The sequence below is a fragment of the Mus caroli genome, unplaced genomic scaffold (assembly GCF_978045245.1).
Source record: "Mus caroli unplaced genomic scaffold, Mus_caroli_1 scaffold_7, whole genome shotgun sequence".
In the NCBI taxonomy this organism is placed as follows: Eukaryota; Metazoa; Chordata; class Mammalia; order Rodentia; family Muridae; genus Mus; species Mus caroli.
Window position 1 is genome coordinate 36,601,967 of NW_028227262.1, and position 25,065 is coordinate 36,627,031.

The window sequence follows — 25,065 nt, forward strand, 5'->3', positions numbered from 1 at the left end:
GAGAAACACATATTCCATGTGTATGCCAAAGGCTCATCAGAGTCATCCTCAGTGACCATTATGGTAATAGGCTTGATATATAGTATACTATATATAGTATAATGCCTTTCCTCCCTCCCCTGATCACTAGTGTTGTGTGAGAAGAGCTCACATGTAAATTGCTCACCGTCAAGTTATTTTCAGTTGCCATTGGTTGGAGATCATAAACTATGGCAGCTCTTTGCAGGGTGGGAAAGCTACTTTCTTTCAGTTCTCAGAGTGGTGACTACCACAGACCCTCCAATCATAAAGGGCATCCTGGGCAGTGAAGAAAAGGGGCACACACCCCACCTTCCTTGTGAGTGGAGCTTGGCTGCTGTGACAGTGGTCTGTGAGATCTCAATATATGTTTAATGGTAACTTAAAAGACTGGTTTCCTACCTAGCACAAGGACATATAACAACCATAGCTATCAGTCAGCACCCCAAATATTGTGTCTCAATGTTGGGAAAGAACCAAGACACTTCAAGTTTCCAGACATGGTTGTGTCTCCATAAAATTCCTTTTCCTTTGAAGTGCCAGGTATAATAATAAATATGGGACCTTTATGGGACCTAAAGCCTCCATTATAACTATTGGACTTGATTTTTATAACCTAGGAAGAACTTTAGACAATACCTAAACATATAAACATGCCCATGTTCTAATAAAACTGTTTTATAAAGCAAAACACAAGGGCCATATTTCGCCTTGAACTCTAGGACGTGGACTCTTACTTACTGAGTAAACATAAAAGGTCAACTTGTATCATCTCCCCAGTCCACAGTCCTGTGGCTTCTGTATGCACCTTTACTTGGCATGCACATTTTTGGCATAATATGAGGAAGAGAAGTGGGAAGATGAGGCTAATTAAGGCAGAGCCTTGGCCCAAACTGGAGAGGGAAGGAAGAGACAGGATGAGGGAACGCAAGTTCAAGCACGATCTTTGCTTTATAGATAATGGCAGGAGAGAAAACACTAAATTCTAACCAATATTGTGGGGCAACTATAAATGGAAGGAATGGGTTTAAGAAATTCCATAAAATTCAGCTTTATAAGATTTGAGCTTTATAGCCTATGTTGTAGGAGTCTCATTGAATAAATGTATGTTTTTCATTATGTTTTTATGATACATTTAAAGCACATTAAGTCAGCAACAACTATCAGAGAAGAAAACAGCAGAGAAGCTTTGGCTTTGCAAGTAAGCACATCCATTTTAAAGAAGGCTGCATTTCATCAAGACAGAAAAAGATATACAGCTGTTGTCCTTCCCAGCTGTTGTCTCACTCATTGTTCTTCAAAGAACAACATTAATAGATGTGTTACCACGATAAGATTTATCTCCTATTGAAGGGGCCTTCCTCCGATCTTCACTTTACTTTGTATTCATTTGGTTTGAGTTCCAGGTGGTTGGCATTCCTAGCCTTGAAGAAAGAATATCTGTTTTGTTGAAGGTGAGAAACAAAATTAAGCTCATTTCAAGAAAGCATAGCTCGATTTTTATGTTTTTGGCTTAGAAACTGTGGATTATCTATGATATTTGATGGTGTTTTATTTTTTAGTCTGTGGGGCTGGGATGGGTGGTGGAGAACCATGGGGAATGGGCTTGCTTGGAGTCACTGTCATGAGGTTGTGTGTTAAAAACCCACCAGGGATGTCTTCAAAGCTTGTGCCATGTGACTTTGAAAAGAGAGAAATCTCAGTAACTCCTTCCATGGGTGTTTTGTTCCCAATTCTAAGAAGGGGCAAAGTGTCCACACTTTGGTCTTTGTTCTTCTTCAGTTTCATGTGTTTTGCAAATTGTATCTTGTACCTTGGGTATTCTAAGCTTCTGGGCTAGGACCCTGATATAGCTGTCTCTTGTGAGGCTATGCCAGGGCCTAGCAAACACAGAAGTGGATGCTCACAGTCAGCTATTGGATGGATCACAGGGCCCCAATGGAGGAGCTAGAGAAAGTACTCAAGGAGCTAAAGGGGTCTGCAACCCTATAGGTAGAACAACAATATGAACTAACCAGTACCCCCCCCCCCGGAGCTGGTGTCTCTAGCTGCATATGTATCAGAAGATGGCCTAGTTGGCTATCATTGGAAAGAGAGGCCCATTGGTCTTGCAAACTTTATATGCCCCAGTACAGGGGAACGCCAGGGCCAAGAAGTGGGAGTGGGTGGGTAGGGAAGTGGTGGGGGAGGGTATGGGGGACTTTTGGGATAGCATTGGAAATGTAAATGAAGAAAATATCTAATTTAAAAAAAAAAAGAAAAGAGAGAAATCTTCACACCATTGCACTACCCACTGACCAATCATGGTCTTTGGGATTGCCTCTACCCAGAGATCGGTGACCTGATTTTTTTTTTTTTCTAGTCTGGCATGAGGGTATGATCTGAGACTCCAAATTTTATATCATCACATATAAGACTACCTGTTGTAAGATAAACTACAGTTTTATAAACAGATGAAAAGACAAGATGCTGCCAATAGAAACCTGGCACATTGTTTTATTATAAATGCCCTCCAGCCTGCAGGATTTTAAGCAGGAAAAAAGCCACAGTGAAGCCATTGTCTGCCAGTCCTCTCCCTCTCTCCCTCCCTCCCTCCCTCCCTCTCTCCCTCCCTCCCTCCCTCCCACCCTCCCTCCTTCCCTTCCCTCCCTTCCTTCCTTCCTTCCCTCTTTCCTTTCTTCCTTCGTCACTCTTCCCTCCACCTCCCTTCCTTCCTAGAATTTGTATAAATTACATACTGTGAGAATAAGGTAGGTATGTCCCTGGCAGGGGCTTCCCACTATGTTGTATCTATTTTCTGAGATGCATAGGACATTTCTTTCCCAGGGCCCATTTCAGCTTTCCATTCTTCTGTCTTTAGAGGTTAACTCCTCAGTTTCTTGTTTGGTCAGCTCTGATGAGATGAAATCAGATGAAAAACTGGAAATGAGTGGTGACCTAATCATCTTTCCAAGACTCTGCTTTCTATACCACAGGAAGTTGAGGGTAAACAAGTGTTCAAACCATGGTATCTTTCCAGAAACTTAATTTATATTTTTACTGTATGGCATGATTTCTGAGGAAATATGACTGAACATCTATTCACCCCAGATACAGAACCAGTGAAAGACCAAAGTATGAATACCACTAAACTCTAATTTAGTGAATCGGTGAGTTTTATTGATATTACATACAGTACTGTGGGTGAAGAGTTACTTAAAGGAGCAGAGATGACTCAAAGATGTCTGTATCACTGATGCCCAGCCCAGCATGGGTGGCAGCTCATGAAAGCTGAACCTAGAGCTCAGTGCAGAGCCTGTAGGCAGCTCAATATGTTTTTTCCCCCTCTTTGTAAACATTCTGTGTTTTAATGAGCTTCCTTCCAAGATATACTACCCATAGAATACATCTTGCATATGCAATAAGTCCCGTGATTTATGAGCAACCAAAATGTACTTCTCATTGTTCTAGAGGCTACAACTCCAAGATACAGGAAGTGGAATACCCATTATGTATGCATGTGCTACCCAACATTTCTAGAGACAACCACCAAACGTAGATCAGTTCCTTCTGCATACTGGATGAAATTGCATTTCATCTCCATGAGCAGAGTGTGCATACAATATCATCTAATTAAACTCTTCAGAGTGTCACAGTTTTTGACCCACAGGTATTGGTTAATGGGTGAGCATGTGACCTAAGTTAGTCCATTTGGGGAATCTCAGGCTTTCCCTGGAATCAGTTGCACAACAGGCTCCATCTTCACACTGGGCATAGGGTAGGAAGGTTACCCTGGTGGCAGCCTCTTGTCATGCCTGGATAGCCAGGAGGATGAATCTGCAAAAACTAGAGGAAGCTGACCAAGATGGAGAGAAACTGGACATTTGAATATAAGCTGAGAACAGCGGGTAGCTATGTCTGAAACCAAAACCATCTGCTTCTCATATTGATCCCAAACATCACATCCATTCTGGTGAGTTTGTTGGATGTATGTATGTATGTATATATGTATGTATGCATGCATGTATGTATTAGCAAACTGAAATTTTGGTGTGCTCCAATGGCAATTAGTAAATATCATACTGAGATACAAACTTGATGCTATTTTTCATTGTTTGAAAATCACCCCCAGAAAGTATTCATTCCAAACAGGAATTACGAAATCATGGATGACACTATGCTGTTCCCTACACCTCTGACTAGTCTGGCTTCTTCTTCACACCCCAGGGGTATGGTAGTCTCTCTGCATACCTCTAGCCACATGCAATTATCTTTTGTTTGTTTTTGTTGTTGTAGTGGTTTTGTTTAGCTTTAGCAAATATGTCAATGTATAATTGACATATAGTAAATGTGCGCGCATTTAAAGAGAATGGCTTTATACAGCTTCAGAATTATAACCAGAATCAAGACAGTGAGAACATACATTACACACAGAAGCGTCCACCTATGCCCGCATTCTTTATATGCTTGTTCCTCTTTCTGCCCAGATCCTATTCTAGAAATGACTGTTTTGATCGCTGTTACTATCCTGATTATTTTATATAATTTATATAAATAGAATAAAATGGTATGTCTCTTTTTTGAGTTCTTTCCCTCAAAGTAATTATCTTGACATTTGTGCATATTACTGTAAACATTTAGTGCTTGTTACTCTTTATTGCTATGTGCTATCCCATTCTGTAGACATACCACAATAGGTTCATCTTTTCATGTGTTGATGGACATTTGACTCATTTTAAATTCTACAAATAAAGCTACTATAAAACCCATTAGTGAGTCTCTATATGAGTAATCACAGTGGAATAGCTTTGATTTTGTTATAAGTAAATGGTAAGCAAAAACAAGCAAATAAACAAAATCAGTTACCTGACTTCCAAAATAGTTGTACCATTTTACAGTCTAACCATCTACATGAGAGTTTCAGTTCCTCCAGTCTTTTTTTTCCCAATTTTTTATTAGGTATTTCCTTCATTTACATTTCAAATGCTATCCCAAAAGTCCCCTATACCCTTCCCCGATTCTGCTCCCCTACCCACCCAACTCCCACTTCTTGGCCCTGGTGTTCCCCTGTACTGGGGCATATAAAGTTTGCAAGACCAAGGGACCTCTCTTCCCAATGATGGCCGACTAGGTCATCTTCTGCTATATATGCAGCTATAGACACGAGCTCGGGGGTACTGGTTAGTTCATATTGTTGTTCCACCTATAGGGTTGCAGACCCCTTCAGCTCCTTGGGTACTTTCTCTAGCTCCTCCATTGGGGGCCCTGTGATCCATCCAATAGCTGACTGTGAGCATCTACTTCTGTGTTTGCCAGGCACTGGCATAGTCTCACAAGAGACAGCTATATCAAGGTCCTTTCAGCAAAATCTTGCTGGCGTATGCAATAGTGTCTGCGTTTGGTTGCTGATTATGGGATGGATCCCCGGGTGTGGGAGTCTCTCTGGATGGTCCATCCTTTTGTGTCAGCTCCAAACTTTGTCTCTGTAACTCCTTCCTTGTCAACACTTACTATAGTCAATCTTTTAATTTTACCTTTCCCACTACCTGTGACAAGGTGTATCACTGTGATTTTAACCTTCATTTCTTTAATGGATAGTGATACTTAATATCCTTCCATGAACATGTTTAGCATCCATATATTTTTCTAAAATATTTGCTTAAAGTTATTTATTTACTTCTTTTTTAAAATTAGGTATTTTCCTCATTTACATTTCCAATGCTATCCCAAAAGTCCCCCATACCCTCCCCCACCCACTCCCCTACTCACCCACTCCCACTCTTTGGCCCTGGCGTTCCCCTATATTGGGGCATATAAAGTTTGCAAGACCAATGGGCCTCTCTTTGCAGTGATGGCCGACTAGGCCATCTTTTGACACATATGCAGCTAGAGTCAAGAGCTCCGGGGTACTGGTTAGTTCATAATGTTGTTCCACCTATAGAGTTGCAGATCCCTTCAGCTCCTTGGATACTTTCTCTAGCTCCTCCATTGGGGGCCCTGTGATCCATCCAATAGCTGACTGTGACCATCCACTTCTGTTTATTAAGAAAGGGTGAGGTATAGTCCAGGATGGTCTCAAACTCACTGTGCTGAAGGGTGACTTTGAAATTCTGACCCTCCTGTGTGTCTACCTTCTTTGTGCTGGTGTTACAGGCATGTGGAACCGCGCTTAATGTATGTGATATTGGGAAATACAATGCTTGGCAAAAAATTAAGGTACATAGTTAGCTTTACCACCCCATTTTTTTTGAAATCGAGATTCATGTGTCTCAGGCTGGCTTCAAACTTAACACGGAGCAGGGGATGACCCTGAACTTCACAGTGTATTTTATGTTTTTATAACTGCATTTTGAGATTAAAAATATATATATTCTGGCATCATGATTTTTTTATCATTTGAATAATTTACAAATGTTTCCCCCAGTCTATATCCTATGTTTTCCTTTTAAGTTCTTTTAATTGTGATAAATCCCAGTTTATTTATTTGCTTAATTTTAAAATTCAAATGTTGTTCTGTTTCTTTTTTTTTTTTTAAGATATTTATTTATTATATGTAAGTACACTGTAGCTGTCCTCAGACACTCCAGAAGAGGGCGCCAGATCTCGTTATGGATGGTTGTGAGCCACCATGTGGTTGCTGGGATTTGAACTCTGGACCTCTGGAAGAGCAGTCGGGTGCTCTTACCCACTGAGCCATCTCACCAGCCCTTGTTCTGTTTCTTATTATTTTATGTATGCGTGTATGTATCGCCTGTTGTGCCTGTGTACCTCTTGTGTGCCTGGTGCTCGCAGAGGCAATGAGAGGGTGTCAGACTCTCTTGAAATAAAAGTTCAGACAGTAAGCATGTGGGTGCTAGGAAGTGAATCTGGGTCCTTTGAAAGAGCAATAGTGCTCTTTACTCCTGAGTAATCTCTCCAACTACCTGGATTATTTTTATGTTGTCAAGTTTTTTTTTTTAAGCCAAATACAATCAAATTTGTTTCTAAAAGATGTCTGTTGTTTTATTCTACAATCTTGATAACTTTAAAATTTATATCTAGGTCTGTGATAGATGCATATTGGAAATGTAATTGAATGTATAAATGATGGTATTTTCACCAAATGATGCTGGAAATATTGGATATTCCTACATCAAAGAGAAAATGAGAGGACTTTTCTCAATAATTTTTTTTTGGATGTTGAGTAGAATACTTCATATATAGAAATACCATTTTGAAGGAATTGGTTAACATTAATTTTCACTTCTTCTGGATGTCATACTGACATTCTGACTAGACATTTTATCAATTATTGAGAAACATGAAAACATCTGAGTATGGTACTAGATTGCTCTATTTCTCCTTGCGATTTTATCAGTTTTGATTTGTGTTTGTTTCTCTTATTAGGTATATAAACATAAAGAATTGCTATATCTTCTTCAAAAAATTGCTTTTACCTTCATCAGTCATGATAGGATGGGGTTTGTACCTATAGTATTTTTCTACTCTAACCTAACTTTCTGATATTAATAGAGAGGTACCATATTTTTTCAAGTGGGATTAATATTGTGCATTATTTTTATCTTTCAATTTCAATATGTTTGTATCATCCTATAAGAATTTGACAAGATCATATCTTTGCTGTAGTTCATAAATGGCATTATCTTCACTTTGTGTCTAACTTGATAATGTATACATGTAAATTCACAGGTTAGGGCACTTACACCTATTGTAATTATTGACTTACGTTCCAATTATCATCTTGCTATTTGCTTTCTATTCATCCCATATTGTTCTTCGCTCCATTTCCTACATTTTATGAGCTAACTGCATTTGCTTTATGGCTGTACTTTATATCTTTTTCTGGCTTCATGTCTGTTACTATTTTTGTCGTAATTGTATTTGCTTTTGAGTTTACATCAGGCGTCAGCCATTTATTACAGTTTACCCTCAGATGATTGATGCTTGGATTGAGGAGATGGCTCAGTGATTAAAACACATGAAACTCAAGAAGAACGAAGACCAAAGTCTTGGGAACAAAACACCCATGGAAGGAGTTACAGAGTCAAAGTTTGGAGCTGAGACGAAAGGATGGACCATCTAGAGACTGCCATACCCGGGGATCCATCCCATAATCAGCCTCCAAACGCTGACACCATTGCATTCACTAGCAAGATTTTGCTGAAAGGACCCTGATATAGCTGTCTCTTGTGAGGCTATGCAGGGGCCTAGCAAACACAGAAGTGGATGCTCACAGTCAGCTATTGGATGGATCACAGGGCCCCCAATGGAAGAACTAGAGAAAGTACCCAAGGAGCTAAAGGAGTATGCAACCCTATAGGTGGAACAACAATATGAACTAACCAGTACCCCCCCAGAGCTCATGTCTCTAGCTGCATATGTATCAGAAGATGACCTAGTCGGCCATCATTGGAAAGAGAGGCCCATTGGTCTTGCAAACTTTATATGCCCCAGTACAGGGAAACGCCAGGGTGAAGAAGTGGGAGTGGGTGGGTAGGGGAGTGGTGGGGGGAGGGTATGGGGGACTTTTGGGATAGCTTTGGAAATGTAAATGAAGAAAATACCTAATTAAAAAAAATGCATACTGCTCTTGCAGTGGACCCCAGGTTGCTTCCCAGGACCTACATTGGAGCCTCACAGTTGCCCATAACTCCAGCTCTAGAGGATCTCTCTTCTGACCTCTGTGGACGCCTGAACTCACTTGTGCATATACCCTCACTCAGCATCACAGCTACACACATAATTAAAAATAAAACAAGTCTTGCCATGACTTTTGAACTACTACCATAAATCTTACTTTTATGGTTGTCCATGCACTACTTTTATTTAATCAATACTTCAAATAAGACTATTTAAATAAAAGAAAATGCTGCTCGTTTACCCATATGATTGCCGTTCCTGGTGCTCTTTATTTTTTATCCAGAGTCACATTTCTACCCACTGATATTTTTTCTTCTGTCTGAACAACTGTTTTTTCTTCTGTCTGAATAACTTTCTTTGAAAATTTATTGTAGTGCCTAATTGCCAGTGGTAAATTCTCTCAGTTCTTAAAACACAGCCTGAATATATCTTTGTTTCATTTACATCTTTAACACAATGTTTTCAGTTGACAGTTCGTTTAGGGCTTTAAAGATGTCCCCTTTTGTTCTTGACTTTGGCCTTTCCAAGACAGAATTCCTAATCATCCTTGCCTTTATTCTTCTGGGTCACAAGTCTTTTCTTTCCTTGCCTTTAGTGGTCTTCTTTTCACGAATTATGGACAATCTGATAATGGTCTGACTTGTGATTTTCCTTCATCTTTCATGTGCTGTTTTGCTGATTTTTCTCAAACCTGTGCATAGGTAGTTGTCATCACATTTAAATGAATTTTGGTCGTTATTTTCTCTTCTAATTTCTCTCATTCCAGAGATTTCCTGAAAATTGCCTCACAGTTCAAGAGCCTTTATCCTCTCTGTCTAGACTCTGTGTTTTCTTGATTTTTGCTGCTATGTCTTCAGGGTGTTACTGCTTACCCAGGGAAAGGCTAGCTGGCTTCCAGTCTCTCTCAATGCATGCTTCATCTTGGATTCAGCTTTACTGAGCATGCAGGATGAGGTTAAGGTAACTATATTACATCTTCTCTTGGACAATGCTAACAACTACCTCAGCACTAGGACAGCACTGAGTGATTTATATTTTTTTCTTACTTATAGCTGATTATTTTGAAATTTTTAATATTGTTTGCTAGATGTCAGCTATTGTGAACTTTATATTGCTGGGTAATAGATGTTTTTGTATTCTTACATAGCTTTCAGATTACGTTGTTTGGAGACAGATTTGAGTTTGGCTGTTTCATGTTGCTTATAAGATTTACTAGTCTCTAAATTCTCTCAGAACAGGCATCAGGAACAATTCTCAGTTACTGCATTTATTCCCAGCCTTTTAGATGCTCTTGTTCGTCATTCTCTTTCACTTTTTCTGAAAAGCCATTGACTCTAATTTCCTGCCCTGCCCCATTGCCTTCTGGCTAATTCAGGTAGAAAGGAATCTAGTTTTTATCAACTCAGCTGGAAACAAAATTGTGGTTCTTACTTTCAAATCATTTTTACTCTTATCATTCAACACTGTGATTGTTCTTCTCATTTACCAATGATGAGATTTGATCAATTCCACATGCTGTTTCACTCCCACCCCCGCCCCCAATGAGGTCAACACAATCAGGGAACAGAGTTTACAAAGAAGAGATGACCACAAAGCCAGCTGCTAGGGACCTGCACTTGTCTTTTCCTTGTGACGACGATAATTCTCGATCAAAGCAGACTAGCACCCGTCTTCCACATGTTTCTGGATCTTCTTTATTTTACTATTTTTGAAACCATACATTTTCAATTAAAATAGGAATATCTCAATTTTAACATCTTGGGAGATCATGCTGCAGAAAATTCAATAATGGGGAAAGTAAGATGGATTTCCGTCCTGTAAGCTATATCATGGGGAAAAAGTTTTCTCCAGTGTGTTTGTATATTTGATGTCCCAGGAACTCTTGCCATCCCACAATAAGATCCAAGGAGGTGCTTGAAATCCTAAACAGGAGCATGGACCTTCCAGTTCCAAGTCAATCTTTACTAAAGCTCTTGTCTGTAGATCTTCATAGTGTTGGCTACAATGCAAAGATACAAGTACTCTTACTAGAAAAAATTAGTCAAAAATCACAGAGACGGGCTTAGTAGACAAAATTATCCAAATTCAAGAGGAAATTATTGAAGAGTCTCTTCTATGGATCAGTGAGTTACAAATGTCATTTTATCCTTATAAAGACCAAAGGACAGCTTTGGGTGAGAGTGGCGGGTAGTCTCTCTTTTTCTGTCTCTCTCTCTCTCCTTCTGTCTCTCTGTCTGTCTCTGTCTCTATCTCCATCTCTCTCTCCCCCTCTCTCTTTCCCTCTAGGTATGAATGTATGTATGCCACAGTGTAAATGTGGAGGTCAGAAGACAACCTTTAGCTGTTGCCCCATGATTTTACCTGGATTTATACAAGACCTATTTCTTGTTATCTGCTACATATGCCAGGCCATCTGGCCCACAAGTTTCTGCAGATTCTTCCATTTCCATCTCCCATCTTCCTGTACTACTGCATCAGCTTTTATGTGGGTTCTGAAGTCTTGAATTCACACCTGCCTGCTTGGTCAACAAGTGCCTTTGCCTACGGAGCCAGTAAAAGTTCAGAGCTATTTTAGCAGGAGGAAGGCTGGGAGTGTAATGGAAGGACAAAAGGCAACCTGAGAGTTGTACCAAAGTAAGTTCTATAAGACATATGCATACATTTAATCATCCTTTATCCAAAAGCTCATCTTTGATCCAGCCTTCTTACACCAACCACATGGGAGTCTTTAGCTCCTTAGTTAACCTAAGCAATGGCCTGATTTCTTTATGAAGAAGCTTGGCCCAGGTCTCTGAGACCCTCCAGTGCTAGTTCAGGTATTTTCCAGGAAAATCTCCCTGGCCCTCAGATGTTACATCTATGACTTCTGGATTTTGTACTGTTGATAAGCAGCTTATCATCTTGTGGGCCAGTTATTCCTTAATACTTCTGAGTGCTTTCCTTCAAACCTCTCAAAAGGCTAGGAAGAAATTGATTTTATCTTAACATCTCAAACCGTCTGATGCTGAGACCATTTGAAAAATTTAAAACAAGTTTTACCTTTTAAAACCCAGATAGATAACTGTATTTATGGCAAGGAATCTTAAAATAGTGCAAAAAGAAATAATTAAAATAAAATTGGGACTGGAGAGATAGCTCAGCAGTTAAGCATGCTTGTTGGCCTTGCCTAAGTCTGGATTGTGGTTCCCAACATCCACCTCTGGGGGCGCATAAATACCTGTAATTCCAACTCCTGGGAAGATCTGACACCCCCTTCTGGCCTCCACAGGTACCTGCAGACACATAAATAACAAAATAAAAACCAAAAGTCTCCCAGTTTCTCAAAAATTCTCTCAGTTGCTTATTCTTTTTTATTAATCATGGTAACTCCTTGAGGAAAACATTCTTCTAGCCTGCTTGTTCAAGAGATAACTCAAAGACACACATTTTTTTTCATCCTAAAAATGGATTAACTGGGTCTTAGATTTGCTTGTTATTCCACAACGTGCTTTCTTTGCCATTTTAAATATTTTACATTTTTTATGTATCAATTATCACCACCCTCATCCTCATCCATAATTATTTGCTACTCTGACAAAATAACTTAGGAAAGAAGGGTTTGTTTGAAGATGCAGCCCATCGTATTAGGGAAGACATGGTGAAACATGAAGCCATGTATGGTACACACAGTCAGGAAGCAGACAGGTGAGTGTCATGTTTCTTTCTTCTTCTTCTTAAGTTTGGGACTCCAGCCTTGGAATGGTACTGGCTTCAAGTAAGTTAGATCTTCCCTTTACAATTAGCCCATCTAGAAAGTTCTTCATAGACTGCCCAAAGGTTTGTCTCCTAGGTGACTATAGATTTTTTTCCAAGTTGTCAATATGTTCCATGACATATTTGTCCATCAATGAGAACATTAAAAAATTTTTACTATTAAGTACAAGACTGTGAGTAAGTACCCTGGAAAATTTTAAATCTTTTTTAAAAAAAAACTTAGAAGTATTGTTTTATATGCTACTGGAAACACTTTATTTGTTCCCTTTTTTATCAATATGAAAAATCTTTAAATTTCAAAACAATACATTTGGAGACGTTTGGCTTTCTCCACAGTTTCAAACAATCTCCTGTCCATTTAAAACCAAACACCTTAAAGCACAAACTGAAAACATTTACAGTATTAAACTAGCTTATTTTCTAAACTTGCTGATGAGTTACAAAATTTTTGAGCAAAGACTTTATAACGGTTTGAAGCATTTCAAAATAAATTCCAACTATTTTCAAGTACTTGAAAATGTATTAAGCTTTAAAAAGCATTTATAAAACATTTAAATAAAAAGGATTACAAATTGCAGACAAACTGTATTATATTCATTAAATAGCTACAGCACTGGAAATGTTTCTCCTGCCTAAACTTATCTTTTAAGTTTAGGAAATACTTTGAAAGTATGTTAACTTTTTAATCAAAAAATATAAATTCTTTTCATTATGCCATTTTCTCAGTTCCCTCCCTATCTCAAACTAAAATTCCCATTCCTTCATTCACTGAATAGCTATTTATTAAGCACCTACTGTGTGGAAATCACAATTTCTCATCCTGGAAGCATAGCAAGAAACAAGAGGCCAAACTATTTGTGGCTGTGGAGTTTACATTCAACTGGGGAAGACAGTCAAACCCGTAATGCTAATGTGTTAAAAGCTTGGTCTTCAGCTGTGATGGCTAGCTTTAATTGTCATTTTAACACACTACAGAATCGTCTGGAAGCGTCTTGATGAGGGATTGCTTGTGGACCTGCCTGTGAGAAACTATCTGAATTAATTTAACTGATGAGGGTAGACTCAGCTCACTAAGGGGTAACCAGAAGGCCCTGAACCGTATAAGAGTGGAAAAACTGAGCTGAGTATATGTATGTATTTATTTAACTCTATTCTTGACTATGGATGTAATAAGACTAGATATTTGAAAGACTAGACATGAATGCTCCAAAATGATTAACTGAAATCTAGAATTATAAGCTGAAATAAATTATTTTCTCCCTAAGTTGCTTTATATCAGGTTCATCATTACAGCCACATAAAGGAAACACTAGCTGCTAGTGATTCTGAGATATGGAAGAACCTTTAAGACATATAAGCTCATGGGTGGAAGTTGGGTTATTGAGGGAGTGTCTTTGCAAAGGATATCAGGATTTTAGCCACTCCTTCATGGTTTTTTTTTTCTTGGAAGTTACAAGGTGAATGGCTTTCTTTCTTGAGTTGTTCTTCATCATGCTAGACTGTTCTACCACAGGCCAAAAACAAGGAGGCCAAGGGACCACAGACTAAAACCTCTGAATTCCAGCCAGAATGAACCTTTCTACTTTCCTGGAAAACTTGGGCATTTTGTCACTGTATAAAAAGCCGACTGATGGAGATAGTGATAAATTCTAAAGAGAAATACCATAAAGCAGGGGAAAATAAACTCTAAGAAGTATCAGGGACAGAACTTTCAACTTAGGATAGGGTGTCTGCAAAGGACTTTGAAGGCTGGATTTTTGAGTAGAAGGTTACTTGGCAAGAAGGAATCCTGGATTAAGAAGTAGCAGGCACAAAAGTTCAAAGGCTCCGATTTGGACATGTCTGGGTATTTCAGGCCATCCTAGGGGACAATACTGTGACGGGATGTGGCTGAAGTACTGTACTGGCTGGTTTTGTGTCAACTTGACACAGCTGGAGTTATCACAGAAAAAGGAGCTTCAGTTGAGGAAATGCCTCCATGAGTTCCAACTGTAAAGGCATTTTCTCAATTAGTGATCAAGGGGGAAAGGCCCCTTGTGGGTGGGACCATCTCCGGGCTGGTATAAGAGAGCAGGCTGAGCAAGTCAGGGGAAGCAAGCCAGTAAAGAACATCCCTCCATGGCCTCTGCATCAGGTCCTGCTTTCTGACCTGCTTGAGTTCCAGTCCTGACTTCCTTTGGTGATGAACAGCAGTATGTAAGTGTAAGCCGAATAAAACCTTTCCTCCCCAACTTGCTTCTTGGTCATTATGCTTGTGCAGGAATAGAAACCCTGACGAAGACAAATTGGTACCAGCAGAGTGGGGTATTCCTGTGACAACCTGACCATGTTTTGGGGAGGACTGTGGAAGGACTTTGGAACTTTGGGTTTGAAGATCCATCCATTCATTGTTAAGAGCTCTGTCAGACGTTGTGTAGGAGCTTGGAAGATAATGTTGAGAACAGTGCAGAAGATGGAGGCCTGGCTTGTGAAATTTCAGGGAGAAAATTAAAGACTCTTTTTAGGGACATTGCTATTTTGGATTGTGAAGATTCTGTGGTTCTGGTTAGCTGGGGCTGAAGAATCAGCTGTGATTAACAAGATACCAGAACTACTAAAGTGACAACTTTTCCTTACTGGGACTATTGATGCTGGTTAGCTGGAGCTAAGAAATTAGTGGTGATTAAGAAGGGACCAGCATCATTGAGGTGACATCTTCTGGGAAGTGTTTTCTGAGAGCACAGAGGCTGTGTTCTAGAGATAGCCAAGGTTGTACCTTGTGCTGTGGCTGGACTTGGTAATGTGTAAGAGTCACCCAGGTGGTACTGGTTTTGAAGGCATGAAGGGGTCATGCAGAGCAGCTGAGGCTCAGCACTGTAAGAGGCCATGGAAGGCCATTGGTGAAGGTGCAGCCTCAGTTGCAATTGATGGCCCAGGACTGAAGGGGTCATGCAGTGTTTTGGAGATGCCAGTACCATGAGATGACCACCAAGAGCAGCAGCAGCAGTGGAGTACAGGCATCTGGAGCCTAGAGGACAACATGTGTGCTACAAAGGGCACGGCTGGAGAGGTGACCCAAGCCCTTGGAGGAGCCCAGAAGATCGTGAGTTGGACCCCAGACTTTGGATGGTTAGAGATTGATTTTTTGCTTTTAATTGTGACTGTGCCCTGATATTTTCCCTCTTGAAGGAAGAAACTATTTTAGTAGAGCCCACAGTTAAGAGACTTTTAATTGTAAAAAGACTTTGGATTTTAAAAGATATGGATATTTTAAAGAGATTGAAATTTTAAGAATATGTAAAGACTGTGGGACATTTAAAGTTATTTAGACCTTGGGGATGAATAAGAATGTAAGGGTTGAGGCTTACTAGTGATGTGTTTGTGTGTCAAGTTGACAAGGGGTCAATTGTACTGGCTATTTTTGTGTCAACTTGACACAGCTGGAGTTATCACAGAGAAAGGAGCTTCAGTTGAGGAAATGCCTCCATGAGATCCAACTGTAAGGCATTTTTTCAATTAGTGATCAAGGGGGAAAGGCCCCTTGTGGGTGGGACCATCTCTGGGCTGGTAATCTTGGTTCTACAAGAGAGCAGGCTGAGCAAGCCAGGGGAGGCAAGCCAGTAAAGAACATCCCTCCATGACCTCTGCATCAGCTCCTGCTTTCTGACCTGTTTGAGTTCCAGTCCTGACTTCCTTTAGTGATGAACAGCAGTATGGAAGTGTAAGCTGAATAAACCCTTTCCTCCCCAATTGGTTCTTGGTCATGATGTTTGTGCAGGAATAGAAACCCTGACTAAGACAAGTACTGTGAAGAAGAGGGAGAATAGTTAGGAGGTCAGGGAATACTGGGGGTGGGATAAATCATATGGAACCTTCCAGGCCATTGCAAGAGGCAAGGCTTACTCTCTAAGTAAAACAGGAGGCTGGTGGTCCCTTTGGCCATGGGCTGAATTATCTCACTTATATTTTAACAAGTACACTCCTTGGTGGTGGTCTTGGAAATGCAGGTGGTTGAGGGCCAGATTTTAGGAACCAATTGAGGGTTACATGACAATAGTACAGTTGAGGTAGAGTAAGGTTCCATTTTGAATCAAGTGGGAAAATAGTCAGAGCTTTGGCTGTTTGAGTCCTGTAGGAGTTATGAATGAAAGGAAGGAGTCAAGGGCTTTAGTCACGCAGCCCAATAGTGCTCTGCTCCAGAGTGTATTGAGAGATAATACACTGAAGAGTCCCCTGGATGACGAGGTTTGGAAGGTGATGCTGGAAGTTGGCTTGGGGCATTCTATATTTGCAATGTCTCTGGATAGCCAAATGATGATGTTAGGCAGATAGCTGGATGATACATAAGTCTGAGTTTGGAAGCCAAGCCAACACTGGAGATGTCACTCTGGTAGCTATAGAGCCATGGATTAGATTTAATGCCATCAGGCTGTTTTAGATCATCAGGCATGAGTATGAATATAAAGAATAAGAGTCCCAGTGATTAGTTTTGGGGGTCTTTGCCATTATGAATTTAGAAAAGGAGGAAGAACTTCACTAGAGAAGGAGGATGTTAGGTCTTGTCAGTCAGGCAAGGAAGTGTTCTTAAGAGTAAAGAGGTCTCCCCCTCTCCCTGTCCCTGTCCCTGTCCCTGTCCCTGTCCCTGTCCCTGTCCCTCTCCCTCTCCCTCTCCCTCTCCCTTTCACTCTTTTTCCCCCACTCTGATTCAATTTAATACTTCAACTCCTAGATAGAGCAACAAAATAAGAGAAGAAAATACAAAAAATACAAATAGGAAAATGTAAATGTATGACTGATGTCATCTGCAAATACATTTACATTCTCTTTCCACTCTTTATTGCTCTTAATTAGTAGCAATCTACATTCCCATGTTTAGCAAGATTCATTGGCTTTTATCTCTGTGTTGGAAGTTAGAAACTCAGATTCGTTTTTTTTTTTTTTTTTTGCAATGACTTACACTTAGCAGCCGTGCCTGGATAAAGTAAGAGTCCAATTGCTGTTTACAGTGTGGAAATTATTTGAAAATAAGCCATTTCAGATTCAGAAGGAATTTGTATTGAAGCCAGGCAGTGTATAAGCATCCTGCAGTGATGCAGGACTTTCTCTGATGGATGCACTCCCAATAGAAACCAGTGCAATGTTCCTGCCCATTGTTCAGTAAATGGACCTTCTGAAATCATTATGCATTGCTGTAGGTTAAGAGGAACCCCGAGGAAGTAAATAATTGAGTACTTATAATCTTTAGCTCCAAGCCTGACTGCCTTCTCTCTGGCTTGGAAAAAGTCATCAGATCCAATCACAATTGTCTTTCATGCTCATTAAATATTTCATCATCAATCAGTCAATTATTCTGTAAACACTGACACATGCCCTAGCCTGTATTCAGAGTGGACAGATGTGCTGTGGAGAGTTGGCAGTGCCTGGACTGAATTGCGGCCCTCAGTGAGCCTTTTCAGAGCATGGCATACATATTCTATAGTGTCACACCTGCAGATATCCCCCTTTCCTTCCCAGTGGCTGACACCGCTAATTAATTTTATTCTGCCCTGTGAATTCTGGATGTGGATCAAAAAATTTCTCTAGCATTCCATGGGCAACTGGAGTTCATACATGAACTGAGAGCTGTTTCCTAGTCCATCTTCAGGGTTATTCGAAAGAGGTACAAAGAGTCAGCTTGAGCAAAGTGAAGCCCAGCTGTGAGAAGTGGAAGCCTGCTGCCTTTCCCAATAGGCGACTAGAGAAGAAGTGAGGAGACCTGGGGTCAAGTGTTTTGCAGTAACAATATTACATGTGCCAGGTCACTGTAAGTTTAGGGCACTTTCCTTTCGGAGAGTCTTTTGTGGACATAACATTTTTACAGCAGCCTTCTCTTTACATATCAAGGGTTATTCTACATCCAGAAGCAAGTGCTTCCTCTATCAAAACATCTGCTGCTTATCCTCTATTGAACATTTATTATAGGTCTGGCTGGTGTGCTGCTGTGACATCAAGCAAACTAAGCTTCCAAAGACAAGTATGTTATGTTCATAGCCTTATTTGGCCAGGTGTGGTAGATGGTGCCTGTAATCCCAGTATCCAGAAGGCTTTCAGGAGTCATAGGTTTGAGAAAAGTCTGTGAATAAGTAGTGAGTCCAGTTCAGTCTACCCTGGGCTACAGAGCTCATCTTAACTCTGCCCTCTGAATCTGCAACTTAATAGAAAAGAAAACTAAGGTACACAGAAATGATTTGTCCAAAGTTCCATAGCTAGTAAGTATCAGCTTTTGAGCTTGGCCCTAGATACTCTGCTGCTTAGATGACTCCAAAGTCTAATTACAAAGTAGCTACATTATGTAGAGACTATTTCAGCTTCTCCCCTGCTGTGTGTGTGTGTGTGTGTGTGTGTGTGTGTGTGCTGTGCGTGCATGTGCTTGCATGTGTGTGTATGTTGTTCAGGTACATATGTGTGGATATTTATTCATGTGTGAGAGTGTACATGTGAAGGCCAGATAGCAACCTGGCTGCAATTCCTTGGACTGTATCTATTATATTTATAGACATGTCCTCTTACTATCATGGCTAATTCAATTAGGCTGGCTTGCCAGAAAGCTACAAGAATCTCTCTCTCTCTCTCTCTCTCTCTCTCTCTCTCTCTCTCTCTCTCTCTCTCTCTCTCTCTCTCTCCAGTGCTGGGATTACAAGTGTGTACCACCATGCCTGATGTTTTAAATGTAACTTTCTGAGGCTAGAACTCAGTCTTTCACGATTATACAGCAAATACTTTACTGAAAGACTCATCTGATAAGCCTTAGTTTTTAAGTTCTTCTAGAGAAATCCCATTTCTCTAAAAGAAAGAAACCACAGGGTGTCTCATGGGCGTCGTCTCCTTTGAGGAATCTCCATCAGCCTGGAGGGACCCAAGACACAGCCAGAGGATCTCAGAACTAGGAGACCTGCCTTTTTATTTTTCTCTTTTCCTTGCATGTGACTAAGAAGGTCCTTTGAAATATCAGCCTCAAGTCCTCAACCCCCAAGGAGATCACTTAAATTATAGATGATGCCAATTCAAATCCTGGCTTTACAAAACGTAGCAATTAGGAAGCAATTCTTCAAGGCTGCTTTGAAAGCTGACAAGGATGTGTTTGTGAAGTTGTTCAGAATCCTTGCTCTAAAGCCCTGGGGAGGCATCTTTCTCTGGCCTGTGTGTTAAGGGCTTCTCTGGAGCACTGGTGTATGTTAGCCTGATAGACTCCATACATCTCAAAAGTCTCTGTGGATTTCTTGACATACTGACTCTTCAAAAATCCAGGGCAAAGTTAGTAGCACTGTCCTGAAGTACTCACAGACAGCTTACACTGCCAAATTACTTTCTTTTCCCTGTTTCTTACACTTTTTCTAGTCTTTTTACTTTTAATTTATTTTTTTCTTTTACATGTGTACTATTGGAAGCCATCTTATATGCCTTTCAGAAGAGGGTAACCCATCTCAGTAAACACAAATAAGTCTCTTTAAAAAAGAACTCCATACAAATAACCATAATGATTCTAGACTCCCTTAATTGGTTTTAAGACTCAAAGGAATGAGATTAACACTGTCTATGATAGTATTTTAAAATTCAGTGTAAATGGGAACCTTAGTCTCCTAGAGGCAGAAGGAAATGGCATCTAACGACTTCCAGGTCAGCACACTGTAGAGTGGCCAAAGTAGATTGAGAGTGCTAACATTTTAAGATGAATGCATGGCACTTAGGCATGAGGAACGTGTAATCTCAAGGAGGGCATTCCTTGGGAATACTTTTATGTCAAGAGTCAGTGATGGGCTTGTCATAGCTTTTCATCATTAAGCATTCTTATATGTAAGTATATATAGGTGTGTGTATATGTATGTGGGGGCAAGTTGTGTGTGTCTATGTGTCTATGAGAGCATGTGCATGTGTGTGCATGCATGTAGAGGTCAGAGGACAACTTTGGGTGTTGTTTCTCAGAGGCCTGGCCATCATCTTGTTTTGAGAAAGGGTCTTGTATTTGACTAAAGCTTACCAATTAATAGGTCCCAGGGGTCTGCCGGTTTCTTTTTCCCCAGCGCTTGGATTCTAAACATGTTCCACAATGCCTGGCTATTGAGAAAAATACTTCAAAATTTTATATGTGCATGTGATGTATTTGATCATACTCCTTCTTACCTCCTATCCTTAATTCCTCAAAGAGCCACCCATACTCTGCTTCCAACTCAATGTCCTCTTTTAAAATTTTATAACCTATTCAGCCTAATTTGTGCTTCCCATATATTCATGAGTATGGGGACAACCACTGGTGCATAGTGAATCTACCAGGGGCCATGTGCTGATTCTCCATTGTACAGGAACCACCAACTGTCAATAGATTTTTATCCAAGGGGTAGAAGCTTATGAGGCATGTTAGCCAGATTTAAAGTTTCTTTGTGTTGCTCTGACTGTCCTGCAACTCACTCTGCAGAGCAGGATCTACAGAGCAGGAGTAGCCTCTGCCTCTTGAGTACCTGGCAAGGACTGATCTTATGCAGCCATGTGATTGTGTAAGTATAGGTTGTTGTTTTTTTTTTTTTTTTTTTTTTTTTTGGTTTTTCCAAGACAGGGTTTCTCTGTGTAACCCTGGATGTCCTGGAACTCACTCTGTAGACCAGACTGGCCTCAAACTCAGAAATCCGCCTGCCTCTGCCTCCTGAGTGCTGGGATTAAAGGTGTGCACCACCACGCCCGGCTAGTATAGTTGTTTTTTATGTCCAGAAGACACTGTTGTGCCCAAGTCCTCTCCAGTCGCTGGCTCTTATAGTCATTCTGCCCCCTCTTCCATAGTAACTCTGGAGCCTTGAGAGGAAGTGAATGAAATAGGAGAGATGTTCCATTTATTGTTGAACATTTCACACAAACTTACTTTTTTCAGTATGATCAGTTGTGAGTTTCTGTTAACAGCTGTGCATTGCATAAAGAAACTTCTCAGTTAAAGCTTAATAACTGCATTAATCTCTGATATGGAGATATGAACTTAGAGGGCAGTTTGAAAGTAGTAGTAAGTTTATTCCTGGAAGTCATGATTAGCCAGATTTACCAGCATGATAGATGCATTTCTTCCTTGAAGCTGACCTTAAATCCAATAAGATAGTAATTGGTTACTCTCATAAAGTTTGTGCCAATACTGCTGCAACGAGTGCTTATTGCCAGGCTGATCATTATTGTTCAGGATTTTTATGTGGGTTCTTGGGATCAATTAAACTCAGGTGCTTATGATTGCATGGCAAGCATTTTTATCAATAGAGCAATCTCCCAAGGCCTATATTTTATTTTTGAATCTTTATCATGAATTTGGGGGATATTATCCTTATCTTACTGATAGGGAAACTAATGTTCAGAGAGCTTAGAGAAGAGACAAAAGAACATGTTGATGCATGTTTTGGTTGGCTTCCTGATCCATCTTTATGGATAACTATTTGAATCATCTGCAGTTTTCAAACTCTTAACATCCCTTTCAAGGCCCGAATGTTGCACTAGCTGTAATAAAATACCATGACCAAGGCAGCCTATAAAAGAGAAAAAGAGTGTTTACTTGGGCTTATAGTCTGAGAGAGTTGAGTCTGTGAAGGCAGAGCAAAGGCACTGAAATAGGAGTCTGGAGCAAAGCCCACATCTTAATTCACAAGCAGGAGGCAGAGAGCATACACTTGGGAGTGGCTTGAGTCATTTGGAACCTCAAAGCCTGCCCCTAGTAACACACTACCTCCAATGAAGCCACACCTCCTAATCCTTCCCACACAGTTCTACTAACTGGGGACAAGTATTCAAATGTATGAACTTCTGGAGGCCATTCTCTTCAAATCCCCTCAAATGTAAAATGTCCGCTGTGGGTACACATGTTTCAACACTTGGTTCCCAACTGCATTGCTGTTTTGGGTGGTTAGAAACTTCCAAAGGTAGAACCTAGCACCTAGCTAGAAAAATGGCTTTCTGTGTGATATGCCTTGGGCATTATAGCCTAAACATAATTCTCATTCTCTCTTACTCTTCCTCCTCCTCCTCCTTCTTCTTCCTCTTTTCCTCTTCCTCTCTCTCTCTCTCTCTCTCTCTCTCTCTCTCTATCATCTCTGTTTCTCTGTATGTGTCTGTCTTTGTCTCTCTGTCTCTGTCTTTGTCTCTCTTTGTCTGTCTGTCTGTCTGTCTTCTCTCTGCCGAGATTTGAGCAAACAGCTGTCCTGCTTCCACAACTCCAGAGCTGCCATGCATATCCTTCTATGAAGGACTGTATCCTCACCAGAGTATAAGGTGAAATAAGCATATTTTCCTCAAGTTGCTTCTGATGAGTTCTATGTTGACAGCAATGCAATTCACATCCAGGAAGTCACAGCTTTCTGGCTGATCTTGCTGTCTTGCTCTAGCACTTCCTTCAGCTTATTCCTCACACCAGGGCAAGAGGGACAGGAAATTTAATTTTGCACACATGAGTTGTTTACATAAGGTATTCCACAATAGCATACTTTATATGAATAACTGGAAGGGAAACACTCAAAGGATGCTAACACAAAATAACAATAAAGAGATGGGGATGCTAATTTCCCTGATGTGATGTGTGTAGATTATACTCATTTATTAAAATATAGCACTCAACCCTATAAATATTTATAATGATTTGATGTTAATAAAAGTTACTAAAAAGGCTTGGGAGATGTAAATATTAACACATTAATGATCATTATACATTACATGAATGTTTTGAATTATCTTTGCCATCTATAATCTCAGAATTTAGAAGGCTAAAACAGGAGGATTAGCATAAGTTCTAGGCCACTCTATGCTACATACTAATTAGGTAAAAATACAGAGTGAGATTCTGTCTTAATAAAATTTCCAAATAGTGCCCCCATCATCATTTTATTGTACTCCCAAAATATATATAGTTAAAATAATATTTTTGAGACATTGTTGTGTGACTCTCAATGTAGTCTTGACCTTATTAGGTAGCTAAGAATGACCCTAAAATTGCCTCTAGATTCCAAGTGCTGGGATTACCGTTGTGTACCACCACACCCAGTTGATTAAAAAAATAAATAAAAAATAAAAAAATAGAATGATTTGATGAATGGTTTCTGAATGTGTTTAAAAGTGGCCTTTTGCTGATAACTTCTCCAATCTTATTGCTGGTTACATTTGTGGTTTTTTTTTTCTTACCCTCTACTATGGTGAATAATATGCACTAGAATTTTCTAGAGAGTTTGTCAAAATACAAAATACTACAATACTACACCTTGCAGATTCTGACTTAGAGGGTTTTCCCAGGTTGAATGTTCCATTATAACACTGGCCAAATGCTCCTGCTCATCCTAGCAAGACAACAGCCTCATAGAGACTTCCATAACAGAGATTCAGATTTAATGAGTCACCCATTGTTATGGTTTGAATTAGAATGACCACTATAGATAGGTTCATTTATTTGAATTCTTGGTTCCCAATTGGTAGTACTGTTTAGGAAGGATTAGAAGGCTTTGCCTTGTTGGAGGAGGTATGTCACTGGACATGGGCTTTGAGGTTTCAAACAACCCTACCATTCCCAGTTAGATCACTGCCTCTCTCTGCCTTCTGTTTGTGGATCAGACATAAGCTACCAGCCACTGCTATGTCTGCCTGCCTACAACTATGTTCCCTGCTATGATGATCTGAAACTGTAAGTCCCAATAAGCACTCTCTTTTATAAATTACCTTGTTCATGGTGTCTCTTATTGACAATAGAAAAGTAACCAAGACACCTTTAGAGCTGTTTACTTTTCATACTCATTTCACCTGCACCTATATTCTCTGTGAGAGGTGCTGATGTTTAAGTTTGCTTATTGATTCATTGCATCACTGTTTATTGAATACTTGTCATATATATTAGGCTATACTCTAAATCAAGGGGTGCAAAGATTGTCTAAAGCAAAGAAAGATCACAGTCCTCATGTGTTTTCATCTTCTATTTGAGGGTAGAGATGGCACAGGCAGTAGGCACCTGAAACATGTGTGACATTAGACATAAATTAATGTAAATGGCAAAAAATTAGAAGCCAGGAGGTAAAGATAACTTTGTAGAATGCGAGCAACTGCAACTCTCAGTAGACTCGGCCACAAAGACCTTGATGATGACATAATATTAAAGTAGAGAGCTGAAGGAGGCAGAGGAACGAATCAGTAAGCTAAGCAAAGGTCTACATGTTTCAACAGGGGCAAACAAGTTCAAAGCACTGAGCTGCCTGTCCTCTAGAATACATACAAGGTCACAGTGGCTTTACCAGGTGGTGATGAGAGATCTTCTCTGTTGTGGAAGCTAGGTACATCTCTGAGGTTAGGTCTTGGATGAGACCCAGACAATGAATACAGCAGGTTCTCTGGGTACTTTAACTTCTATATAATCTGATGTTTAATTTCTCTAAAGCATGATTCTTTAAAACATGATAATAAAGGGACAGTAAAGATTTTCCAAGTCCTTCTCCACTTGAACATTCTTCTGGCCATAGTTACAATTGCACCCAAACTTTATAACAACAACAACAACAACAACAATTCAATGGTATAAGATTAGTGAAAATATCAAGTTACTGAATTATTAGGACTTTCAGATGTTTTCTTATCTGGAGTGGTTTATTTAGAGGAGTTCCTAGGTAGAGCTGAGTTAGCTCATGCCTTCCCTATGATATAGCATATATCCTCCATACTCAC